The sequence below is a fragment of the Polypterus senegalus genome, chromosome 13 (assembly GCF_016835505.1).
Source record: "Polypterus senegalus isolate Bchr_013 chromosome 13, ASM1683550v1, whole genome shotgun sequence".
Lineage (NCBI taxonomy): Eukaryota > Metazoa > Chordata > Cladistia > Polypteriformes > Polypteridae > Polypterus > Polypterus senegalus.
Genome location: NC_053166.1, coordinates 125,884,751 through 125,910,893, shown reverse-complemented (window position 1 = coordinate 125,910,893; position 26,143 = coordinate 125,884,751). Strand labels below are relative to the sequence as shown.

Here is a 26,143-nt window from a genome sequence, read left to right as displayed (position 1 = left end):
ATTTATTTTGCCGAGTAATAGAGTATTTTTTCTTGCTGTAAAGAAAGGACTTTCGTAGACATGAAATGCTTATAAGGACTAAAAGAAAAGCAAACGATTCAGCTGAAGCACATAAATCTGCACAGAGGGGCAGCACAACAAGACCAGACTTGAAAGATTTAATCGAGTTCTGCTGACGGTAATGATATTAGATACACTGATGAGCGTGAGTCAGGTTATTCTTTCACACCTAAAGCTTTTGTTCAGCATTTTTCTTTCTATTCTCACAATTAAAAAAAAAAAAGCATGCACAATCATTGAGAATATCTTGCTAAATTTTCTAAGCAAAAAAGAAATGTCAAACTGCAGTAAAAGTTTACAACGACCATGGAGAAGCGACAGCCTCATCTGTCAATAAAGTTAAACAAGAAGTAAACCTTTATTCTACCATTTCTTTGCCATAGTTGTCATTTCACATTTACGTTGCCCTCTTTTTTTTCTTAGAGCAGGGTCCTTTTTCTGAAGCTGCTTTAACAAAGAAAACCCTTTTTTTTTTGGAAAATTTACATAAAAGTGTTCCAGCATTGGCTGACGTGCACATCATAATCATGCTGGCGTGCTGTTTTATAAAAGAACACAAATGTATTAGGAAGGGCTTGGATGGCCCCTAGTTTAGGTGTTACAAATAAAGAGCACACATCAGCTGGGCCTTTTATTATTCTAAAATCCAACTTTTGAGCTAAGCACGTTTTCTGACAGCTTATAGGTAAGGTCACTAGGGCCTGTAAACACTTTACAAGAATTAATATTTTGCTTTTTTTTTGAAAAAAATAAAAATGAAAGGAATCACGACCTAAAATCAGATGGAAAAGGCATATTATTGCTGAACACTAGAAACAGAAAACATGCAAAAGCATCCCCCATCTTCCAACTCCCAGCAATGATGCTTCAAGTTCAAGTGAACAGCTCGGCATCACAAACACTCTGTTCAAGTGCCCTATGTGGGGTGAGGGGGTGGGATTCCCATTATTTTGTTACCCCGATGAAGTTATTTGAAGAAAAGGAGTGCAGGGAAGAAAATCTGGTTTTCTATATTGATTGGGTTTTTTTTTTTTTGCATTTCTCCCTTGAAAGAGTGAAAGTTCCCAAAAAAAAAAAGACTGTCACAAAATGTATTCTGGAACCCTGCTGATAGCTTTTGTCGTTGCTGAATATATCATGACCAATAAACCCAAGAGTGGATTAGCCACAGTGGATTAAAAGATTTGCTTCTTAGAGTTTATTTAATATTGTAGCTGTGATTATTAGAGAAATACCACCTAATGTATAAAAAAGACATGCACAAATCGGGGAGAATACTTGCCTATTTCCCTTTTAGCCAAGGTACAAAATACCCATAGCAGCCACTTACAGCCATGTGACACCTCGCCCCAAAAAGTAACAGAAACAACATCCCTTCTCTTCTAAGAAGTGGCCCTTTATTAAAACAAAAAAGGAAAGCAAACAGCAAAAGCGAGGTGGTGGTGGTGGTGGTGGGGCTGTGGTGGTAGTGGCGGGGGTGGTGGTGGGTTTTGAAGAGCACAAAAGCTTGTCATCATCTGTGTTACATTTGATCATGGATACTCCTGGAGCAGTCGAGACAATTAATGTGCTCTTGCCTGAAATGAGCAATGCAACCCAACGAAAACAATTGCGTGCTAAAAGACGCGGACCCCGGCATGAGCGGAAAGTAAAGGGGGAAACACAAGGAAAAAGAGGGAACCTGCCATTTTGTAGTGTCTTGCACTGATCATGTCGGCCCATTCGAAACATGGCCATCTGCAGCGTTATATTGTTTATGAAGGAAAAACTCAACTAATTGTCTTTTCTTTTTCCGATTGTTACGCACACTGCGGTAGGCTTGGCCGCCATCTTTAATCATAACTAGGTTCATTTGCGACTGTCCTTTCTTTTTCTTTTTTATGCCCCTTTTATTTCTTTTTTTTAAATACTAATGGTGGTTCTATTCTCTGACTGACATCACACTGCAGTATCGACAGCTTTATGGGTCGCACAGCAGGGGTCCGCTGAAATATGGAGCATAGCCTGGTCTCGCCGCCATCCTGCGGATTCGCTGTCTACATTCAAGCCTTCCTTAAACATAAGAACTGCAAACAAAAATTCGTCCCAGTTCTAGTGCCTTTGATCTCATAAAGGCCTCCATTTACAGCTCCTTAATAGAGCCTTTTGAAAATATCTTTCCTCAGATGTTCCGAGTAATGAGATTTAGAATACTATGATTAATCTAGGCCTTTTTTTTTTGTACACACACATACACGGACACGCACACACTCTTTCAGTCAAACTGACTTTGTTGCTCAATTCTTCCCGCATAAGAACTGGAGAAATATAACGGAACTCTATAAGAGCCCAGCTGGAGAGCTTTGATGGCGCTATTTTTTGTAACCAAATTTGATCTGAAAGGCCTACAACAATAATTTTAAAGTAAAACCGACCGTTCCCCCAATACACACCCCCCACCTTGTCCTTTGGTCCCCACCACAACCTCCCCCCCACCTCCCCACCAGTCTTCTGTCTTTTTTTTTTTTTGAAGCTGAATGTTAAGACTAATCTTGTTTACTGTCTGCCTCAGTTTTGTTTCATATAGCAGTTTTGGAGAACAATAAAGGGAGTTGAATCGGAATGGTTGATGCTCTCACCTGCCTCTCCTGCTGTTTTCTTCGCCGGGTCTGATTTTCGTGTTCCGCCATCACTGGGCGCAGTCGCCTACTTGCCACCCCAAGTACTTTCTTACACTCATGAACCTGGTTCTGTTTCTTACTACTGTGTTGCTGAAAGATGTGCATCTTTACTTTATGTTGCAGCTAGGGTTCTTCAACCTGATTGGATGACGCAAGGACCAGATGATAGTGCTTAGAACCCTATTGTAACTATGGCAACAAACCCCTTAGGCATCAGTGATTTGCTCATAATTGCTGGGTAAACTTTCGAAATAGGGCACTTTCTGTTTAGCGGGCATTACCGTCTTGGGCAGTCCACTTGTCATAGACGGAGGCAACATCTTAAAAAATATTAGCAAGGGCTAATAGCTAAACAGGGAAAAAAGTCAGATCTCTCTCTTCCTGTTTCTCTCTCTCTCTCTTTCTCTTTATATATACAAATATAAAATAAGAGGCTCGGGCAGAGATGTTCTCGCCTTTCAGCTCCCTGTCTCCGTTGCTTCAATCGTATATAAAGCAAAAAGTTGAGTTTTCCTTAAATTAAAGAATGCCCGAATGGGATTATAAAACAAAAATGCAAAACATGCCAAAGGAAGGTCAGAAGATGAAAGTAAAAGAAAATAAATGAAAAAAGAAATGATATTGCCTTTTGTAGCAAAGTGTTATCAGCTGCTTACCTTTCATGTGAATTTCACACTTGCTTGTCTGGAAGCAGGCAGGGTCAGGCACGGCAAGCCCTTCCCACAATAACTGGTTTGCTATTCACACTGTCCAAATGCACCCCACAGAATCAGCTGCCACTTACATTTACGTCGCTACATACCACGAGCAAACATATTTTTCAGAAGGGGTGCTTTATCTTTCCTTTCATCTTTTTATATTCAGAATAAAGAAGAAAATCATGCGCACAAGGAAGAAAGCCGATCAAATGAGGCCGAGCGACACTTGGTTCTGACCGGACCTGCCAGTTTTCTGAAACGTAGTCCGCCAGAGACGAGGCATTTCATTAAAGATCATTTCGAAGACAACAGCACCAGCTGGCCCCTTGGTTTCAAATGCATCCTAATCACATAAGCAAAGCTAATTTTCTGGAGAGATGGAGCATTGAGCTTCAAAGCAATCTTATCACTCTTTTTGCACAGGACAGAATCAAAGGTAACTTTAATGGCTGAAGTGGCTATTTTAATTGTTCTCTGCATGTCGACTTTTTTCAAGATTACACGAATGGAATAAAATTATTAAAAGTGGTGCAGGCTCCTTTCATCATTTATATATTGAGCTAGCTGCGCTGGATAAGGCTCCAGTCAATAAATGTGACTTGTTTTCCTCTTTATTCAACTGGCCCCTGTTAAAGTCTCTATTGTGAATCAAAAGTATCTCAGCTCTTTCATTTTGACACTTTCTCCGTAAGTCAATAAAAGAGGTGATAAAAGGTACAAACCTTATGAGCAGCAAAATGTTTCCTTGGTCCTTCCCTATTAGGGTGCTGACTACATGTCAATGAGGGAAGAATAGATAAGAGATTTGCCAGTTCATTTCCCAGTTCAACCACTGATGCACAAATTACCAGAGAAATGATGAAAAAAAATGTCATATAGCTCCTTTCACAGTGAGCAGCTTTACAGTTCATCTTGCTAAGTAGACAAGAGTACAATACACAACAAAAAAGAACTGAATGCAAAGCAGCACAAAACAACAAGGTAGAAATAAGAATTATGGTATCATAGGGGGGTGGCTGGCCAATCAGGGATGGAAGGTGGGGGTGGGGAACTAGGAGACCTCCAGACTTGTGAATAAAATATAACTATGTAGGAAGATGTTTTCTGCCTTAGCAAGCTTGTGTCGTACCCAGACATGAATACAAACTGCCTGCAGGTTTTTGTTTTTAAGTTTGTAATATACATAAACACATAGGCTTATTTGCCAATTGGTGCCTGAAAAAGCTTTGGCATGCTGTCTGCAATGGAATGCTGTATGGTTTTGCCAGGGCTACTCTCTTACCCGAAAATGCTCAATATATCTAAAAAATGTACACCAACAGAAAATAAATTTAACCTGACAAATATGTAAAACAGTCAGACCTCATTTATTCCATTAAATATGGCGATCTCTTGTTTTTGATTTTTATTGTGAATTAAAGATGAACTCTCTGGCGTGCATTCATTGAGAATTTTACAAATATTGCAAAACCAAATGTAAACAAGTTAGGAAAATGTGCTCATGGCATAACATTGAGGTGCGTTTGGCGACCGAACTAAAAGTTAAGTCATTTCACCCTTTTATCCATCCATCCATCCATTTCCTAACCCGCTGAATCCGAATACAGGGTCACGGGGTCTGCTGGAGCCAATCCCAGCCAACACAGGGCACAAGGCAGGAACCAATCCTGGACAGGGTGCCAACCCACCGCAGGACACACACAAACACACCCACACACCAAGCACACACTAGGGCCAATTTAGAATCGCCAATCCACCTAACCTGCATGTCTTTGGATTGTGGGAGGAAACCGAGCGCCGGAGGAAACCCACGCAGACATGGGGAGAACATGCAAACTCCACACAGGGAGGACCCGGAGCGAACCGGTCTCCTAACTGTGAGGCAGCAGCGCCACCACTGCGCCACCATGCCGCCTCACCCTTTTTACTTTATCGAAAAATCAGTTATCACATTTTTGCTTGTTAAATAATTTTGTAACAGTGAGTTATGGTTAAAAGTAAAAAGTGATTGTAAAATACAATTAGCAGTGTTAGTAGACTATGTTAAATATATGGTTTTTAACAGCAATTTACAATATCATGTAGTTAAAAATGTAGCTTAAATAGGTTGGTGGAGGCTCAAAAGCTTTCTATACACAGAAGATTCCAATTCAAGTGAAGGGGAAAATGGCACTGATTGATGTGTGTTAGTTGTGGAAGGTCTGTGACTGACTGCTGCATAATTTTCTTAAACATAACATTTTTGAAAGTATACACCATAAAGTAGTATCCAAGAATTACCAAACAAAAAACAATGATTACCCTAATACAAAATGAATGATCCTAGCGTGAAGTCATTATCAATATTACTACATAAGTCCCCCCGCCTGCATCACAGTTATATAAATATATATGAACTTGGACGGGAACTGATTTAGTGTATAGCGGGAAGTTGACAGTTATCTTAAAGATTTTAATTCCAGTCTAAACATACTTGGCAGTGGTGGTTCTTTGAGTATAAAAAACCCGTAATGCACTGTCATTCTGTTTTATGCTACCTCGCTAAGTAACCTTTTCAGAGCATCACAAACTGTGGCCCTGTCCGCCATTGTTATTTGGGCCACAGCCAGTGTCTTCATATACCGTAGAAGTGGTTTACTACAGCGTGGCCCTTGTTGCATATCCAGCAGTAGATTACCTGCAGTTCCCTTTCTGAACCCATGCTATAACTTTTTCCGTGTGATTAATTAGTTCGAATGCTGTTTAGCTGCAGGTTCGTAAAGTCAGTACTTTCTAGTAATAATCTACAGATAATATTAATTTAATTAATTCAGTCTTTTAAATGCTTACTTAATTGCTTTCCTCTTCCATTCAGTTCCAGAGGAGTGGTAACTTGCCTAAAGCAGCAGCAGGAGGGTGCTGCTGGATGAACTGCTGGTGCGCGTAAGCACACCTTCCTCAGCTTCAGCACTTGCTTTCAGCATCCAAGTGGCTAATGGAAGAGTGAAGAAGGAAAAAAATTTAAAATATACAAGTCGCTGTAACCACTTTCAAAGTAAATTTGAAACAGAAAACTAATCCATAGTTGAAGTTGCATTGAAGATGTCTCTGATTTAAGATAGACAAATATGTCAATGGAAAATTTAATCAAGTGTAGGTCAGGTCAGGTTGGGGACCGTGCACTGGTACAGTATGTTTCTGCACTCACCACATGACGAAACAGCTCAGGGTCCCAGTTAGCAACCCCACCAGGCAGACATGTAGTCCAGTCCCACCCTCCAAAAATGACCATCTGTCTGCCACAGCCAGTTGCTACATGGATGTCCCCTTGGCCTGATCCAACTGCTCAGGTCCTCAACAGCAAGGATGCTACAAGCTGGATCACCCTCTGGGAATCTTGTCACATTGCCATAGTGCCATAACTGACACTCCCTCATAATGCAGGTAATGAGCAACTGCTCATTCAACACAAAGTCAAACCAGCGGTACCCAAGGATTCTCTGAATGACACAGTACGAAAGGAGTCCAGTCCTCGTGTCACATCACTGGATAACTTCCATGTCTTGCAACCATATAGCAAATTAAGAAGCATCAGGACTCTAAAAACTTGGACTGTCGTCCTTTTTCAGAGATATTGGGTGCGCCACACACCCCTTTAGGAACCCCCATGCTCTCCCAATCTATCTAATGACTTTATAGGAATAGTCACCAGAGACATAAACATTGCTGCCGAAGTAAGTAAACCTCTCAACAAGGACAACACTTTCTCCTTAGACACTCACACTACTGATGGCTGTGCCCAAGAGGTCATTAAAGGCCTGGATCTTGGTTTTTATCCAGGACACACAAGATGAAACAAGTACCGCGAGCCACATAAGCAGGGCGTCAGTAAATATGAACAACTGCTGTACACCAAATAAGAGGAGTGTCAACAAATTGGAAAAGTATCCAGCTTCAGTCAGGACAGTTTTAGGCCTCTGATAGATCTGAGCATTGCAGACGCTATGGGACCCAGAACCTGTTTATATTCATTGAGAAACACATTTATTTTTACTTCTTGTGTAGGTGTACAAATAAATAATTTAATAATTGGATTCAGTTGACACTTTAAATGCAATTTGTTGCTTTACTTAGAAAATGGATTCATTTTATTTTTTTCACACAAAAAAGTTATGTTGACTTCTGAAAACATATATGTATATACACATGCATTCTGTGGTTTTCTTTCAGATGCAGAACTGAGACACCCTGATAGTTTAGATCTATACTAATAAAAGGCAAAGCCCTCACTCACTCACTCACTCACTCACTCACTCACTGACTCATCACTAATTCTCCAACTTCCCGTGTGGGTGGAAGGCTGAAATTTGGCAGGTTCATTCCTTACAGCCTCCTTACAAAAGTTGGGCAGGTTTTATATCGAAATTCTACGCGTAATGGTCATAACTGGAAGCAGTTTTTCTCCATTTACTGTAATGGAGATGAGCTTCAACGCCGTGAGGGCGGAGTTTCGTGTGACATCATCACGCCTCCCACGTAATCACGCAGTACATAGAAAACCAGGAAGACCTCAAAAAAGCACTGAAGAAAACATGCATTATATAATTGAGAAGGCAGCGAAACAATAAGAAGTGAGCGAGTGACATATACAACCATATTCATGAGTTCTGCTACTTCGGAAACAAAGCACGATGTAAACCTACACTTTAAATTAAGTTCATAGACAGGCTGCCGCTGGCGTTTGTAATTTAGTGCCTGCCCATATAAGGCCGTCCGTCAGCGGCAATCCAATAGCAAACTGCCACAGGTAAATATTCACGGGTGAAGGACTGTGCTTATGGAGAGGAAGATGAGATGGTCAGGGTGGTGTTTGACACAAACTCAGCGAAACTGCCAGAGAAAGTTTTAAGTGCCAGGACTAAGGTAACATTAAATACAGCCATGGACATAGCAGGAGATGGCATCAGCACAGCTGAGAACCTTCGATGCAAGTACACCGAGTGGCTCACGTGAACTGGCGCGGTGCACAGATAAAAGCAACAGTTCCAAAGAGCTGAACAAAACCGAATTACACAATTGAAAAGGCAGCAAAAATATGAAGCGCCTGATACATACAAGCATATTCATAAATCCAACTACCGCGGAAACAAAGCACACGGTGGAAAAAGTCAATGTCCCGCTAAAGGAAGACAGTGTAAAAAAAACCCGTGCATGTAGTGTGTCAGGTCTCAGATAAAGAAGAAGACGAGCTGTTTATTGATGCAGTAAGAAATGAATCGATGAATGAAACCTGTCATCTTTACAACGATTGACAAACACGGAATATAACTTGAACACAACACATCCTACAAATACGAACCTGATTGAAAGAAATAATGATAATCAAATCCTTGATGACAGCAACACTGAGTAACACTCACAAAACAAATACTGTATATTGACAGTCATGTTACAACAACAACAACAACAACATTTATTTATATAGCACATTTTCATACAAAACAGTAGCTCAAAGTGCTTTACATATTAAAGAATAGAAAAATGAAAGACATAATTATAAAAATAAATCAACATTAACATCGAATAAGAGTAAGGTTCAATGGCCAGGGGGGACAGAAAAAACAAAAAAACTCCAGACGGCTGGAGAAAAAATAAAATCTGTAGGGATTCCAGACCATGATACCCCAGTCCCTCTGGGCATTCTACCTAACATAAATGAAACAGTCCTCTTTGGATTTAGGGTTCTCACGGAAGGGCTTGATGATGATGATGGTCACGTAGACTTCTTCCTTTTAATCCGTCCATCATTGTTGGAGCATCATGAAGCTTTGAGTAGGTGGAGGTGGCGCAGGCCACCACCACAAAGAAACCGGAAAAGAAACAGAAAAGAGAGTAGGGGTCAGTACCGATTTTAGAGCCACCATGAATAGTTGTTATGATGAATTGAACATACAGAGTATCAGGATTAAGTTAAATTACGATTAAAATGAAGTTATAAAAAGGCCATGTTAAAGTAATGTGTTTTCAGCAGTGTTTTAAAGTGCTCTACTGTATCAGCCTGGCGAATTCCTATTGGCAGGCTATTCCAGATTTTAGGTGCATAACAGCAGAAGGCCGCCTCACCACTTCTTTTAAGTTTTGTTCTTGGAATTCTAAGGAGACACTCATTTGAGGATCTGAGGTTACGATTTGGAATATAAGGTGTCAGACATTCCGATATATAAGATGGGGCGAGATTATTTAAGGCTTTATAAACCATAAGCAGAATTTTAAAGTCAATTCTGAATGACACAGGTAACCAGTGTAGTGACATCAAAACTGGAGTAATGTGTTCTGATTTTCTTTTCCTAGTTAGGATTCTAGCAGCTGCATTCTGCACTAGTTGCAAACGATTTATATCTTTTTTTGGTAGTCCTGAGAGGAGTGCGTTACAGTAATCTAGTCGACTGAAAACAAACGCGTGAACTAATTTCTCAGCATCTTTCAGTGATATAAGAGGTCTAACTTTACTTATGTTTCTTAAGTGAAAAATGCTGTCCTAATGATCTGATTAATATGTGATTTAAAATTCAGATTACAGTCAACAATCACCCCTAAGCTTTTTACCTCTGTCTTGACTTTTAATCCTAATGTATCCAGTTTATTTCTAATAGCCTCATTGTATCCATTATTGCTGATCACTAAAATTTCAGTTTTCTCTTTATTTAACTTGAGAAAATTACTATTCATCCAATCTGAGATACAAGTCAGACATTCTGTTAGTGAATCAATAGAATCGGGGTCATCAGGTGCTATTGATAAGTACAGCTGTGTGTCATCAGCATAGCTGTGGTAGCTCACGTTGTGCCCTGAGATAATCTGACCTAACGGAAGCATGTAGATTGAGAATGTTACGTTATTTTTAAAATGTTCCCTTTTCTTTTTCTAGCTTTTTTAACACACTACTTCTCCGCTGCGATACGCGGGTATATATTTATGTATATATATATCCCGATCTACATACTCGAATAATGGATACTTTATTCGCCATCAATGATTGTTTTGGTAAAGCCATACTCAGTGTATTCATTAGATGAACGGTAAAAAGTAAGAGCGAGGAGGATGACTCATTGAGGCATGCAGGCTGTAGTGCGCGTCAACTCTATCTGAATTGCGCGATCACATTTGAAAAATATATCTTTTCAAGTTCTATTTAGTCCATATGTGTCAAACTCAAGGGCCGGGCCACATCCGCCCGGCGTGTAATTATATCCGCCCGAGATCATTTTATATACTGTATTATTGTTATTAATGGCCCGGGTATATGAAGCGCTGGTAACACAATAAACTACAGATCCCATAATGCAGCGCTTCAGCTGCCTTGCCGAACACTTACCGCGTTAATCAAGTCTACCTTATGATGCTGCAAGTTATTGCGAAGCTAGCTCACACGATGCTGAAGAAAAAAGTTGATTCTAAAAATAGAGCCTTTAAAAACCGATGGGAGGCTGAGTATATGTTTACTGAACCCGTGTGTCTCATTTGTGGAGCTAATGTGGCTGTAATTACAGAATTTAATCTAAGACGGCACTATGAGACAAAACATAAGGGTAACCTGAATGCAATGCAGAAGATACAGAAAGCAGCATAATTAAATAAGAATCTGACACTTCAGCGGACGTTTTAACCCGTGCACAATCACAAAGTGATTTCAAGTGAAGCTGCTTTTATGGGAGACACAAATGCACCAGTGCACCTTGCCCCACGTTCCCTGTTGCCAAGTAATGTTAAACCAAGTCGTCACTACGGTGTTCCCAAATACGCACTTTGCTGATAAACTGAGCGCACTGCGCACTGAGTTTGCACGGCGCTTTGGTGACTTTGAAGAACAAAAAACGTCCATCTACATGCGGCTCGAACCTTGTGCATGTTTGGTAGCACATATCTGTGTGAGAAGCTCTTCTCAGTGATAAAGACTAACAAAACAGCACACAGGAGTCGCCTCACTGATGAGCACCTGCAATCCATCCTGAGAATCTCCACAACACAGAACCTCACACCAAACAGAAACGAACTTGTGGCCAAAAAAAGATGCCAGGCGTCCAGCTCTAAAATCACATATGAGCAAAGAAAACTGAATGATTTGATTTGTTATTGCACGTAAGAGCGGGTGTCAACCGTTTTAACAAACAGCGTATTGCACTGATCTGAAATAGCTGTGTGTGTATATATGTAGATATGTATGTATATGTATATATATGTTTATATATGTGTGTGTGTATGTATGTATATATATATGTATTTGTGTGTATATATGTGTGTGTATGTATGTATGTATATATATATATGTTTATGTGTGTGTGTGTAAATATATATATATATATTGTGGTGTTTATTCTTCCCCAAAGAAGACAGCACAAACAAAAACAAAGTTTTGGGGACCGTCCCCATATATTGCCATCCAGACAATAAAGAATGTAAATGATTCAGAGTTTCCAAAAGTAAAACAGTGAACAACTTTCTTTGACAAAATGGCGGCTTTATACAGAACAGGATTATGGTACAGGAAATGGTTGGCAGGAAGTGACGTTGGAAACAGGAACCGGGAACAACGTCATCATGATTGGACGGAAGTGAGGTGGATTGATGGAGCCGGAAGTGACATAATCATGGTTGGCCGGAAGTGACGTCGTCACGGCCATTTTGGAACCTGGAAGTGGAAGAACTATTTTTCTTCAGGTGTTCTGTTGACCAAAAGAGATTTGGGTAAGTACCACGTGATAACCCTCTATCTCGCGATGTTTCACTCACCTTTAGGCTCTTTGACTGCCTCCTAATCGCACATGTGTGACATGACCCCCTCAGCCCAGACCCATCGGGTCGGGCGACCTGCACCGAGAGGTCGTGGACACGAGAGAGAGCATCTGCGTTGGCTTGCAAGGAACCTCTACGATAAATGACACTGAAACGATAAGGTTGAAGATCCAAAAACCACCTAGTGATGCGAGGGTTAGACTCCCGATGAAGGGACATCCACTGTAAAGCAGCATGATCCGTCACCAGAGTAAACTCACGCCCCAATAGGTAGTACCTCAAAGACGTGACAGCCCACTTAATCGCCAAGGCTTCTCGCTCCACCGCAGCATACTTGGTCTCCGGTCCAGCAGTTTCCGCTCAGGTACATAACAGGGTGTTCAGCACCATCAACGCATTGGCTCAGCACGGCACCCAAACCTGTGGCCGATCGTCGGTCTGGAGGATGAAAGGAACAGAAAAATCAGGAGAACTTAAAACAGGTGCTGAAGTAAGGGCCAATTTTAAGTCACTGAATGCTTTATCAACCGAAATGTCCCATACCACTTTTAAAGGTGCGTGTTTCCTTGTTAAATCAGATAAGGGCGCAGCTATTTCTGAGAAATGCGGTACAAAACGGCGATAGTAACCTGCCAATCCCAAAAATGCTTGAACTTGCCTCTTATTCATCGGACGGGGCCAATTCAAAATGGCATCAATTTTAGAACATTGTGGTTTAACAACACCCTCCTACTAGGTAGCCTAAATATTTGGCTTCTCTTAACCCAAAAAAACATTTCTTCGGATTAATTCGAAGACCAGCAGACGCTAGCGTGGAGAGTATTGTTTGAACCTGCCATACATGATCCTTCCACGTGCTGGAATAAATGACAACATCATCTAGGTAGGCAGCACTATATGAATTGTGGGGCCGTAGCAGTGTGTCTACCAGACGTTGGAAGGTAGCTGGTGCCCCGTGCAAGCCAAAAGGAAGGACCCTGTATTGCCAATGTCCACTGGGAGTACTAAAAGCGTTTTTTTCTTTGGCGGAGTCCGTTAAGGAATTTGCCAATACCCTTTGGTCATGTCAAGAGTAGTTAGGAATTGAGCGTTCCCTAACCGATCAAGTAAATCATCTACTCGCGCATGGGATACGATCAAATTTAGAGACCTGATTAAGTCGACGAAAGTCATTACAGAACCTCCACGACCCATCAGGTTTAGAAACTAAGACAATTGGACTAGACCAAGGGCTATAGCTCGCTTCAATAACCCCAATTCCAGCATTCGCTAATTTCCAACTCTACTTCCGCTTCTTTGCCTCCGGGAGCCTATAAGGTCTCTCTCTGACAATCACTCCAGGGTCAGTAATAATGTCGTGAACAATCAGCGCAGTACGTCCAGGTAACTCGTCCACAACTTTAGGGACAGACAAGATAGCCGCCTCGAGATCTTGTCGTTGTTTAAATGTCAAATCGGGGCCAAAATTAAGGTGGGCACATGACATAAAAGAGAACGAGGCTGATTGGACGAGGGATCAGGGTCCCTGTCCTTCCATGGTTTCAGCAAATTAATATGATACACTCGTTCAGTCGGTCGCCGATTAGGTTGTTTAACCAAATAATCAACGAGACCTTTTCTTTCTTTAATTTCATAAGGGCCTTGCCAATGTGCTAACAACTTTGAATGAGAAGTTGGGACAAGCACCATTACACGATCACCGGGACAAATTCTCGAATGGTGGTGTTTCGTTATAATAACGGACTGCGCTGCTTGTGCCTTTTCCAAATTTTCTTTTAGAATAGGTCTGATTTTCTCTAATCTATCGCGTAATTGCGCGATATATTCAAGAATATTTGAAGTAGGGAGGACCTCCTCTTCCCATCCTTCTTTAACATATCCAAAAGCCCCCTGGGTTGTCTTCCATATAATAATTCAAAAGGAGAGAAACCAGTGGAGGTCTGAGGGACTTCCCGATAAGCAAACAAACGAGAGGAAGCAACTGATCCCAGTTTCTTCCATCCTCGTTAACTACCTTGCGTAACATCTGTTTTAAAGTTTGATTAAACGCTCCACCAACCCGTCAGTTTGGGGATGATAGACAGACGTTTTCAGATGTTTTATTCGAGTAATTTGGCTACTTCCCTGAACGTCTCCGAAGTGAAAGGAGTCCCTTGGTCCGTTAAAACCTCTTTGGGGATCCCAACACGGGCGAATATCCCTACTAATTCCCGTCGATGTTTTTCGTATTAGCTGAGCGCAACGGAACAGCTTCCGGAAAACGAAGTGGCATAATCTACCAGCACCAAAATATATTTAAAACCTTTTAACGAGGGTTCCATGGTCCTACGAGATCGACACCGACTCGTTCAAAAGGGATATCAATAAGGGGAAGGGGAACGAGAGGAGCTCGCGTCCTTCTTGGAATCTGGCGAAGTTGACACTCGGACATGAAGTGCAAAATCGCGGACCTCCTCGTTAATTCCCGCCAATAGAATCGGAGTTTTATTCTCTCTAATGTTTTTCGAGCCTAAGTGGGCTCCTAGAAGGTGAGCGTGTGCTAATTCACACACCTTTCAAAAGGTGCGTGGAATCAACAACAGCGCCGCACTTCTCCCTCATGTTCTGCCACTCTATATAATAATTCGTTTTTAAGTACAAAGAACGGCATCGGTGGCATGGGATCCAGGGTTGTATAACCCTCGGTAGATACTATTGCATTCCTAATATTTTTAAGGAATCATCGCTCCATTGTTCTCTTTTAAAAGACGATGGTGTTAATAGAAATTGGGCAGTTAAGTCTTGTATTGGGTCTTGTGCGACCTCAAGGGGTGTGGTTTCAGTCACCACGTCCTCTACGTTAACTGTACTAGTTCCCGCAGAGGTCGATGGGACATCAATTCCTTCGCATTGGGTACCCGTATGGGTCCGTGCTACTGTGGGACATGGCGTGGAGGCAGTCGGAGCAGTATTCTCCATTACTAAGCCTAAATGTTTTTTAGGTACAGTTACGTTATTACCGCTGGTAATTTTATTCCAGTCTCTACCCAGTATAACTGGAAAAGGGGGATCCGGTAATACAGCCATGGCCATGCTCGTAAGGTGATGATTTACCGATACCACACATCTGGCAGTTTTATAATACCGGATATCCCCATGAATACATTTTAGACTAGTTTTTATTCTAGTCCACTGTTGCGTAAACGAAACGGGTTGCAACAATGGAAATGTTACTCCCGGAATCAAACATTGCTCTTACCTTCCTGCCATTTATAATAACTGCACCTGTATATGGAAGAGATAAAGGATTAGTCACAGTGGCACAATACCCTTCTCCCTTAACTAATGAGCAATCCATGGGCTCAAAGGAACAGTTGGGGACAGATGTCCAATCTCCCCACACTTGAAACAGCGGGGAAGATTAGCACCTCTGTCCCGTTTACGGACGGCAGGCTCGGGAGCTTGTCGGGTGGGCTCAGGAGCTGCCCCACGTGCCTGTTGGGTTCGACGTGAGAACCGTTCTGATTTCCCTGATTTGCAAGCCGCCCAGTGGCGCTCTGTGATTTGTATTAAGGTGTCCATGTCCTCGAAGTTTTGTTTGCGGACTTGCTGGGCGATATGGTCAGGAGGGCATGCACAAAGGTTTCACATGCTATAAGCTCGGCCATCTTGTGCGAATTATTAATGTCGGGCCGTAGCCAGCGACATACTTTCCCCCAGGCTTCAAAGCCCTGGGTTCTTATCGGTCTCTCGGATCGAACTGCCACTCCCTCCATTCTCTCGCCTGCTGTTCCGCAGATACGCCGTAGCGCTTGAACACCTCCTTCTTTAGAGCGTCATAATCAGCAGCCTGCTCTCAGTTAGATCATAATAGGCTCTCTGCGCCGTTCCCTTCAGGTAGGGAGCCAGTAGGTACGCCCATTCCGACCTCGGCCATGCGTTCCGCTTAGCGTACGCTCAAGATCAAAAATATGTTTCTATATCATCCGACTCCGTGAGTGTAGTTATGGCAATAGGAGGTGGCGGCGACCTCCGTCCGTACTCCTGCAGCAGCAGCACGAGCGTTGGCTTCTGCTACTTGGGTCCTTGTTTCCCATCTGTAATTTCAGGGTTTGAAGATCGCCCATGATGGTGTTGAGAACGGTATTCAGGTTCTGTTCCTCCGACATCTTGAAGCAGACGAAAAACAATCCTAGCCGACTACGCCAATTGTGGTGTTTATTCTTCCCAAAGAAGACAGCACAAACAAAACAAAGTTTTGGGGACCGTCCCCATATATTGTCATCCAGACAATAAAGAATGTAAATGATTCAGAGTTTCCAAAAGTAAAACAGTGAACAACTTTCTTTGACAAAATGGCGGCTTTATACAGAACAGGATTATGGTACAGGAAATGGTTGGCAGGAAGTGACGTTGGAAACAGGAACCGGAACAACGCCATCATGATTGGACGGAAGTGAGGTGGATTGATGGAGCGGAAGTGACATCATCATGGTTGGCGGAAGTGACGTCGTCCACGGCCATTTTGGAACCTGGAAGTGGAGGAACTATTTTTCTTCAGGTGTTCTGTTGACCAAAAGAGATTTGGGTAAGTACCACGTGATAACCCTCTATCTCGCGATGTTTCACTCACCTTTAGGCTCTTTGACTGCCTCCTAATCGCACATGTGTGACAATATATATATATATATATATATATATATATATATATATATATATATATATATATATATATATATATATATATATATATATATATATGACAACAACACTCATCACTCACAACAGTGACAAAACAATTACATTGACAATCAGGTTACGTTATTTTCAAAATGTTTCCTTTTCTTTTCATTGCTTCTTTAACACACTACTTCTCCGCTGCGAAGCGCGGGTATTTTGCTAGTGTTTAATAAATGCTGAATACACAGGCCTGAAAGTACAGTGTCGAATGGTTTGAGATCAGGAACTCAAAGGAATTCATATTGACATGAAGGGAGTGTAATGTAGGCATCAGGACACCAGTGAAACAGGAGTGGCTCCTGGAAAGAGGGCGGGGTCAAAAGAGACAAGCGCATCATCTTATGGGCCTCACAATGTCTCAGGTTACTGAATTTGTCCAAGGTTTCAGACTGTCTCACTTGCAGCTGGACTGTACTGGGGGACAAATTTAGGCAAGTTCTGTGGACAAATGTGGAGCCAAGTGTAAGGAAAAGGTAGGTATTAATTCAAAACAAAAGAACTGGCAGTCACTTCTGAGTGAAAACAATGTCAGCAACGAGCAGATCCTGTCTAATTCATTTTCATTTGAAATAATGTAGGTATTGTTATAGTTTAACAAATGTAAAACTATATAAGCAGTCTTTTTTTAAAATAAGATGGTTGAATAACTAGATATGTCAAAGCAGTAAGATTGGACGTACAGCATCCATGTTTCTGTGGGCAGAAGATACATCTTGGGCGCATCCACTCAAACATGGCAAGGGAGTGTGGTGTGGTGTGGATGACTTATTGGGTACTTGAGGGAGTTCATAATTTAAAACACCTGTTACGTCGGATTCCGCTGAAAAACGCATAGTGTCTCCAGATTAGCAATTCATAAGTGAGCAGGTTTCCGTCTGCTTGTTAGCATTCACCTCCTTACCGCCAGAAATAGATTGATGAATAGAGACAGGGATACCCACAATAATGTTAATTTATCTTGACTGAGTCTGTCACACTGTGCAGGTTTTCTTTTATCTATTTTATATATATAAAACCCTAAGCCTAAAATTGCAATGATTTTGTGCAACGATTTTATGTGACTATTTTGTCACGCTTTAAATCGGTCTTATTTTAAAACCTACATATATATGTTTGATATCATTCTTTTTAGAATTTATCGAACTTTAATGTGATGTTAGATTTTCAGATTCTTATTCCGTTTTTAAATTGTAAACTAAAAATATCAAGAACTCACATCCTGCGAGACGAGACTTGTGCCAAGAGATTTAACCACGCCCAAAGCCGGAAATAAAAAACAAAGAGTAGGACAGCTGTTGTACAGGATGTTCGAAGCGCCATGTGAGATGCAGATCACATAGCACACCAGCAGCAGCAAACCAGCAACTGATCGAGCAAAGAGGAGGAAAAAAAAACTGTGTTTGTTTCCCATTGAATCACCGTTTAAGAGGGGGTTTCGGAGGAGCGACCGCGTCTCCTTGGGGTGTACTCAGCCCCCTCTTCACAACGCGAGTGGCAGAGACGTGAAGTGGCTGGCACATAGCGCAGGCCAGGGGGGTTGGCAAGCGAAGTGAGCAGGGGGCGAACCCCCTAGTCAAACTATAATTGTTGCAGCAGAGCTAAAAACAAATTTAGAAGAGGTACTGTCCTTTCATGATGTATGCTACAGTCACTATATACAATATAATTTAATTACAAAATTCTGTATATCAACTGTCATCCCGTTTACTTGGGAGTAATTAACAGTTCTTTCCACCCACTCGTATTTTTCTTTTGTTTTCAATTCAAACTTACCTTTTCCTTGCACTCAATTTTATGCACAGCACTTGTTTGAATTTGCTGGCACCCCTCTTATTTTGCTAGTGGTACATCTTGCTTGTGTGTGTCACTTCTTATTTTGTGTATGGCACTTTAAAAAAAATTTTGGCCTCTTGCCCTTCAGAGCCCCTGCAGTTTTTTTAAAGGGAGATTCTGAAATTTCAGAACTTTGCACATCACAATCTCTTTGAGATATCTCAACAAACCGTCTCAACATTAATTTTTTGAAAAGTGCCAAATTTCAGTAAAACTGGTTGAAAGGTGCTAAGTTGTTTCATGTTGACAGTCAGTCAGACAGACATTGCTATTGCAGTAAGCTCTTCTCACATTTTACAGTATGTATTGCTATGCATTGTAAATACTGCTACACTGTTTGGTGGCTCACTCATTGGCCTCACGTCAAGACACAGTTATTGTCTTTATGGAGTCAACAAGTCCACCCCCTCTCAATGACACGCATATTAGACACAACAGTACAGGTGAGTTGGTGTATGTATGCCTTAGACTGGACTCCATTGTAGCATTCCGCCTTGCAACTGTTGCTACTGAGTGTTTTTGCTTCCTGAGACCCTGCACACACTAAAGCAGGCTGACAAAATTAATGGAAGTGTATATAAGCAGCTCATATGTTCTGGCAAGACAAGCTTTCTTAAATATATAAAAGTGCTTAAACATGTAGACATGTAGACACTTAATAATACTTCGGCCTATATGCAATAACAGCAATCAAAATATGCCTACCACTGTGAGGCCTCTAGTCATTTACGGTTTACATGAAATTACCCATATCAAAGGAAAGAAACAATTGCATCATCTATCAATCCATCCATCCCTTCATCTGTTTTCAAACCTGTTTATCCTGAGCAAGGGAAGTTGGAGAATACAAATATTTAGACACTTTCAGGTGAGCTCAAATTTGGAAATGCTTTTGTATTTGGGAAACAATGCAAAGCTAAGTAGGAAAGAGATAAATTAAAACAAACACAACAGTATATTATGACCATAATAAAAAAAATGGAATATTAAAACCATTAAATTAGATCCAGACTCTGTCAGCACACTCTCATTCTATTCAGATCATTTCATTCAGAGTTGGTTTATATTGATGAAGGAAAGTAAAAATATTTTGAAATGTAAGCAATTTATGTTGGTCATGTGGCATATTTAACAAAGTGTTTGCTGCACATGTAACCTGCTGTGTAGTCTTGTCATGTGACTGATGTTAACTAATCATTAGTAGGAATCTGTGGCTGGGGGAACAGACTTAATTCAATGTCTTCTATATTTTCTATTTTTTTCTACCATTTTATGCGAAGTTCAAGAGTCATGAGTAAATGAAATCAGTTTTTTTCAGTTTGTATACTCTGTGCTAAGATAGGTGAGGTCCATTGTAGGTTTCACAAATAATATTCATTTTTAATTTCAATTTATTCTTGATAAGATCTTACAAGACCAAAATGTTATACAAAAATTAGAAACGTAATATTTAATGCAATATTTAAGAAAAATAAAATGAGAAACATTATGCAACACCCTGTGCAATACAAGAAACAATACTACTATTACTACTACCACTACTATTACTGTATATTTAAATATATATATGAATGTTTTAAAGGACATCAAGATCAGGGCCTGTGTTCACAAGTGATACAAGGAGGGGACACAGTTAGGAGAGCCTCTCAAATTATTATTCAGGTGTAAAGGAAGGACAGTTGGGAATGCACAATGGTTCATACATTCTCAACCCTTGTAACTGGTAGCCACAGAAAACCGCCACTAATACCCCTAAAGGATTGTCTGGCCCATTTAATAGAAGTGGAGCATTTGTCTGGCAGTTATACTAGGGGCCACTAGAGAGAGCTCTGAGCAGATGACCCTACAATTATGTCTGGCCCAGATGTGCATCAGAGGAGAGTGGAAGTGACCTCCAATGTGCGCCAGGGGTCAGTATTAAAAGAAGCCGGCAGCCATTAATCCAGTGCACTTAAAATTAGGTGGAGAGTAGACAAGATCACAGCAAGTAGGAGGAACAGCAGTGCAAGAAGTAAGAAAAGTAGAAGAAGTAGTCAGAGAGAGGTGTGAAGGGTTTTTAATTTACTCTCTAACCATTTATTTGATTTTTTCCCTTCCAACTGGACACACAGCAATATTTATACCCTCAGACCCAGTGACATAACCACCCCTTCTGCCACATCATTTGACCTAAGAAAACAAGACAGTAACAAAAGCTGATTTTGTCAATTGTTATTTGATTTAAAAATAAACAACATGAATCACGTACTACCAAACCCTAAATAAATCAAAAACATGAATCATAAATGCTTAGGCCTAGTTTATTGACTGCAGTGGGCTGGCGCCCTGCCCGGGGTTTGTTTCCTGCCTTGTGTCCCATGTTGGCTGGGATTGGCTCCAGCAGACCCCTGTGACCCTGTAGTTAGGATATAGCGGGTTGGATAATGAATGGATGGATAGTTTATTTGAATTAAAGCCTTTTTTTAAGTCTTGAGAGCTGGCAAATTATCAGACTTGGGGAAAAGGTGTACATCTCTACATAGACAATGACCAAGCCTTGCAAACACATTTCAATTTAGGATCATTAACACTTGTCCTGCCATTGAACTGATATGGCAAATAACCTGTTTGAAAGTTCTGCAGTCAGTTTAATATGAAATAAAAAATTATTTTTTCCATTTGTTGAATCCACTCATCCAGTGTCCAGGTCACAGAGCAGACTAAGTAACAGTGCCTATTTAACCTTCCTTTGATTTAGTATTTTATGTGTTTGTAGGTATATATAAACTAACGAAATTAAAAAAAAGTAGTATGAGTTCACTCAGCCCAATGCAACCGTTCCTTTTGTACCTCATTAATAAAAATTATTTTATTGTAACTGTGTTTTAATTTCTTTTTGTTACAAATATTTTTGTAGGAAAAATTCTTGTGGATGAAGTTTATTTGTGCCCACAAGCCATTGCGACAATACTAGTACTGTATGAAAATAAATGCTGGTCTAAATTAAGCAATTCACTTTATAAAAGTTTAAAACATATGTTGTATATTCAAACTTTCATGATGTTTTTGTTCTTAAGTTACTAATGATTTGTAAAATTAAACTAAAGCTCTTTTATTGCAATAATGAAAACATGCAAACCTCTGCACCTATTTAACTGATTTAGGGTAGGTCAATATAGAAAATACTTCCATTTTTTGGGAAACATATCCTCGGCCAAAATCACAGAAGGTTTTCAGCAAAATATGGATATGGAGTTTTACACCATGGTGGAGTATTTCCAAATGGATTAAAAAGTTAAAAAATGGTCAGGCAAGCGTTAAGAACAAAGAAGGAGTAGGATGCCTGTCTATGTCCGCTACTGACAACAACATTGAGTAAGTTTATACAATGATTCTGATAAACCAAAAAGGATTTTGACCCCTGGTGCACCTCCAGCTCATAAAAAATGGACCACCAGCCTCTGTTTGCACTAAGAAGAGCAGTGAACAAAGCAGCCACGTTTACTCCTAGAAAACAACAAGATGACTGATCAAGGTCCAAACTTTACCACTGCAACCGCAGACACAGTCTGCTTTCACATATGCAGCAGGAAAGCTGTACAGCAATATTCTTACAAAAGTAAGGATAATTATAGACTTACTCTTATACTTAGACCACTGAGATTTAACACCCAAACAAAAGATAGCGATGACCAATAGAACCACCATTTATTTTAAATAACTAAATTATTTGCTTAAATAATGTTAAAACATCAAGAACATGGTTAACATGATCAGTGACATGATAATGATGATTGAAAATGTCGGTGTAGGCTGCAAGTCAATCTACAAGCAGATCACATAAATTTCAACTAAAATACCACCAGAGCATTAAGAAGTCCCTATGGCACAGCCAAACATTTATCGTGCCTTGTTGTTGTTTAAATTACAGTCTGTCATTCATCATCTTCTTAAATGCAAATTAAATAGTTAAGAATCTGACTTTGGAAAGACGGTGGAGTATTTGATATCATTCAAAGATTATGTGTGTGTCAAAAATCTCTACAAAGTTTGATTTGGCCAATTCACTGGAATTTCAAAAGAAACTTACACTAAATGTAATAACAGATAAAGAACAAAGTCATTATCTATATTTTGTTTTTGTAATTCTTCATGACTGTGGTCTCAGGACCTAATAATTCAAATATCCTTTCCTAAGTTTAAGGAGACCTAGATAACAACACAGTAACACATTTCTATGGTATGAGAGGTGGTAATGCAAGGCTATTGTTTAGATAAAAACAACAACATATATTTGTATTTATTTGTATTGCACACTTTCATACAAATGATGTGTCTGAAAAGGATGCAGAAAGAAAAATATATATATATATATATGTATATAAATGAGGCTAATTAACAAAGAATAAAGTAAGATCTGGGAGGACAGAAAAAACAAACAAAATCTGCAGGGGTTCTAAGGCCACAAGACCACCCAGCCCCCAGAGAGACTTCTACCTAACATGAATGATCTTAATCAGTCCTCATGGTATTCAGGGTTCACATGGAAAAACTCGATGATGACGTTGATGTGGACCTCTGGCCTTCAATCCATCAGTGTAGGGACTGCACGGTGCTTTGATCGGGTGGAGGTGGCGCAGATCGCCAAACCAGAAAGAAAACAACAGAGAAAGTAGGGGTTAGTATGGATTTTGGAGCCATGAAAAAAAAAAGATAATGAAATGCATATATAGAGTATCAGAGTGACACTAAAATGAAGCTATTAGAAAGCCATGTTAAAGTAATGGGTTTTTAGCAGTTTCTTGAAGTGCTCCACAGTATTAGCCTGGTGAATTTCTAATGGTAAGCCATTCCAGATTTTAGGTGCATAACAGCAGAAGTCTGCCTCACCTCTTAATTTAACAATATTTTTCTCAGCATAGTGACAAAACAGTAGCTTAAGTGATATGTAGCTCATTAGATTACCCCATTATCATTATTGTGACCCCCATCAATGATCTGCCTAAGGCATTTCAGACACATTGATCAAATTTCATTGTGTGTTTTTTTAACCTGTCTCAGCAGATTTCTCTCATCTTTTTCTAGTTGTAATTACATTTTTAGTATTTCTGAATTAATGTCCTTGTTTTATTCTATTTACTGAATACTGAATTGGGCTGGCGCCCTGCCCGGGGTTTGTTTCCTGCCTTGCGCCCTGTGTTAGCTGGGATTGGCTCCAGCAGTCCCCCGTGACCCTGTAGTTAGTACATAGTGGGTTGGATAATGGATGGATGGATGGATGAATATTGAATTTTTAAGTTTTTTCATCAAAGCTTGCTATTCTCATTTCTGGGTTGTGTGCATATTGGTTCCTTTTAAGAAATTTCTATCCTGTTAACTCATCTGGAATTATGTAATCCAGTTTTGAGACTGCTAATGTTTCTTCAGCTTCCTATTGGTAGGCAGAAAATTCCTCATATTGACCCTATGAAATTTAAGCCAATTAACAGGAAAAAAACACAACTTAACTAATTAGTAATAGGAAAAGAAAGGCACCCTTTATCCTGATTTTAATGCTTATAATGTAAATTAAATGAATATTCAAGCAGTAAACTAAAGTGAAAATGATACTTTGTTTAACAAGATTTTGAATGCCAAACAGAATAGACAAAATGAAACAGAAGGAGAAAATACTTCCAACTAGGAGTAGAGAATAAGAAGTAAGAAACCAAAATACTTAAGCAAAGTAGAAGTAAAATACAGAAAATAAACTAAAAGGGAACTGCACACGAGGAAGAACCCAGAATATTCAAACTAACAAAACCAAGACTAAAATAAGAATCGTCATACAAATATCCCATTCTGAAAATCAATTAAAAGCTAAAAAAAGCAACATTTCTAAATGAAACCCATAACATAAAAGAGACCCAATAGTAGGAACCTTATTGTAAGAGGAAGGCCACAGCAGAAGTAAATGAACTAGTCAACTCCTTAGCCAAAAACTGAAGTTGCGTTGACTTCTTTTATGGAGGTGAAGCACCTGAGGACATAATCATAATCTGATACCCCTACCTACCCAGATGGGCTCAATTCTAAGAAAGGTATGGAAAAGTAATTAAGAAAGTAGTAGTAGTTGTAGTAGTAGTAGTGGTAGTGATACTATTGTCTCATGCCATTGTACAAAGTATAGTGAAATTCTTACTTGCATTTTTGACCAATATACAACAGTCTACATCAGAATAACAAACAAGAATTAATTACAATAAATTACTTTATTTCATTTTATTGAAGCACAAATCATCTTACCTAATCGGTAAAAATTATTTACAGGCAAAAGGTGAAAAAAGAAACAGAAGGCAAGGAATTGGTTAAGAATCTAGTAAAATTCTTACAACCAATAAATTGCTCAGGTTGAAATAACATGTAGGAAACTTGGAAAATAAAACATGTAGTACTTGAATCCCCAACAGATCCTGCTGGAATCCTTGACAGGTGGCAGAGAAGAATTTAAGAACCCTACAGAAAAGCTCATTAAAAACCTGCTTTACTTACTTTTCCTCATGAGAGAACCTGCCTACACAAAATAGTTCATAAAGAGCACAAGAGATTTTTTTAAATTTATTATGTCATAAGAAAAATAGAACAAAAATAAATGTTAAAAGTTATTTGACACAACATGTAAAAGGCACAAATGAAAGTTAATGGCTGAATGAATAGAAGTTAATTCAACGTGTTCTGAAGCAAACATGAGAACAGGTGACAATCTTAAAATATCCCCAGACATCTACAGTAGATCTGAAGCTTTGTAAAATATGAATGCTCAGACTTAAATATGCAGAACTTCAAAGCATTCAACTAAATGGTTATAATAAAAATAAAACAGCTTCAGGAAGTCTTTTAGTTTAGTTTAGCTGAATAGTGTACTGGACGCGTCTGGACTTTAACAAATAAAAAGCTTGGTCCATGTGGCTACTGCTAATTTATTCCTTTAAAGAATCTGAATAATCCCTAATTTATAGGGAATCAACACCTCGTTTTATGGAGTAAATTCCTGTTACAATGTAACAGGTTGGCTCATGTGGACACACACACTGTGCAGCCTGACCCTGCCCATCTTGTTGTGTCAGAACATGTCTACTGTCTTGAGGTGATCAGTGCTCCAGAAAATATGAGTAAAAATATTAAAACAATTATGGAAATACACAAAATGTGTGAAAATGTAGCATACATCAGCTGTAGAATTTGATATTGGCCTACTTTGTTCCCCATCTGACATTTTTCCATTTTGTGTGGACGGCTTCTAACAATGGAAATACCCAAGATGGCATCAATCTGATAAACACCAGAGGATGTTTAGTCAAAGTTTTCACAGAGGCTTACAGGTAGTTATTCATTTGTTTATTTTCTTGTTGCTAAACTTGTATAACACTATGCTCTGATAAA

The 26,143-nt window shown here is 39.8% G+C and overlaps 1 pseudogene; it reads right to left on the bottom strand.

Moving 5' to 3' along the window:
• LOC120543342 overlaps positions 1-2,825 on the bottom strand; it is a 168,011-nt pseudogene extending 165,186 nt beyond the window's left edge.
• Between the last annotated feature and the right edge of the window lie 23,318 nt (positions 2,826-26,143).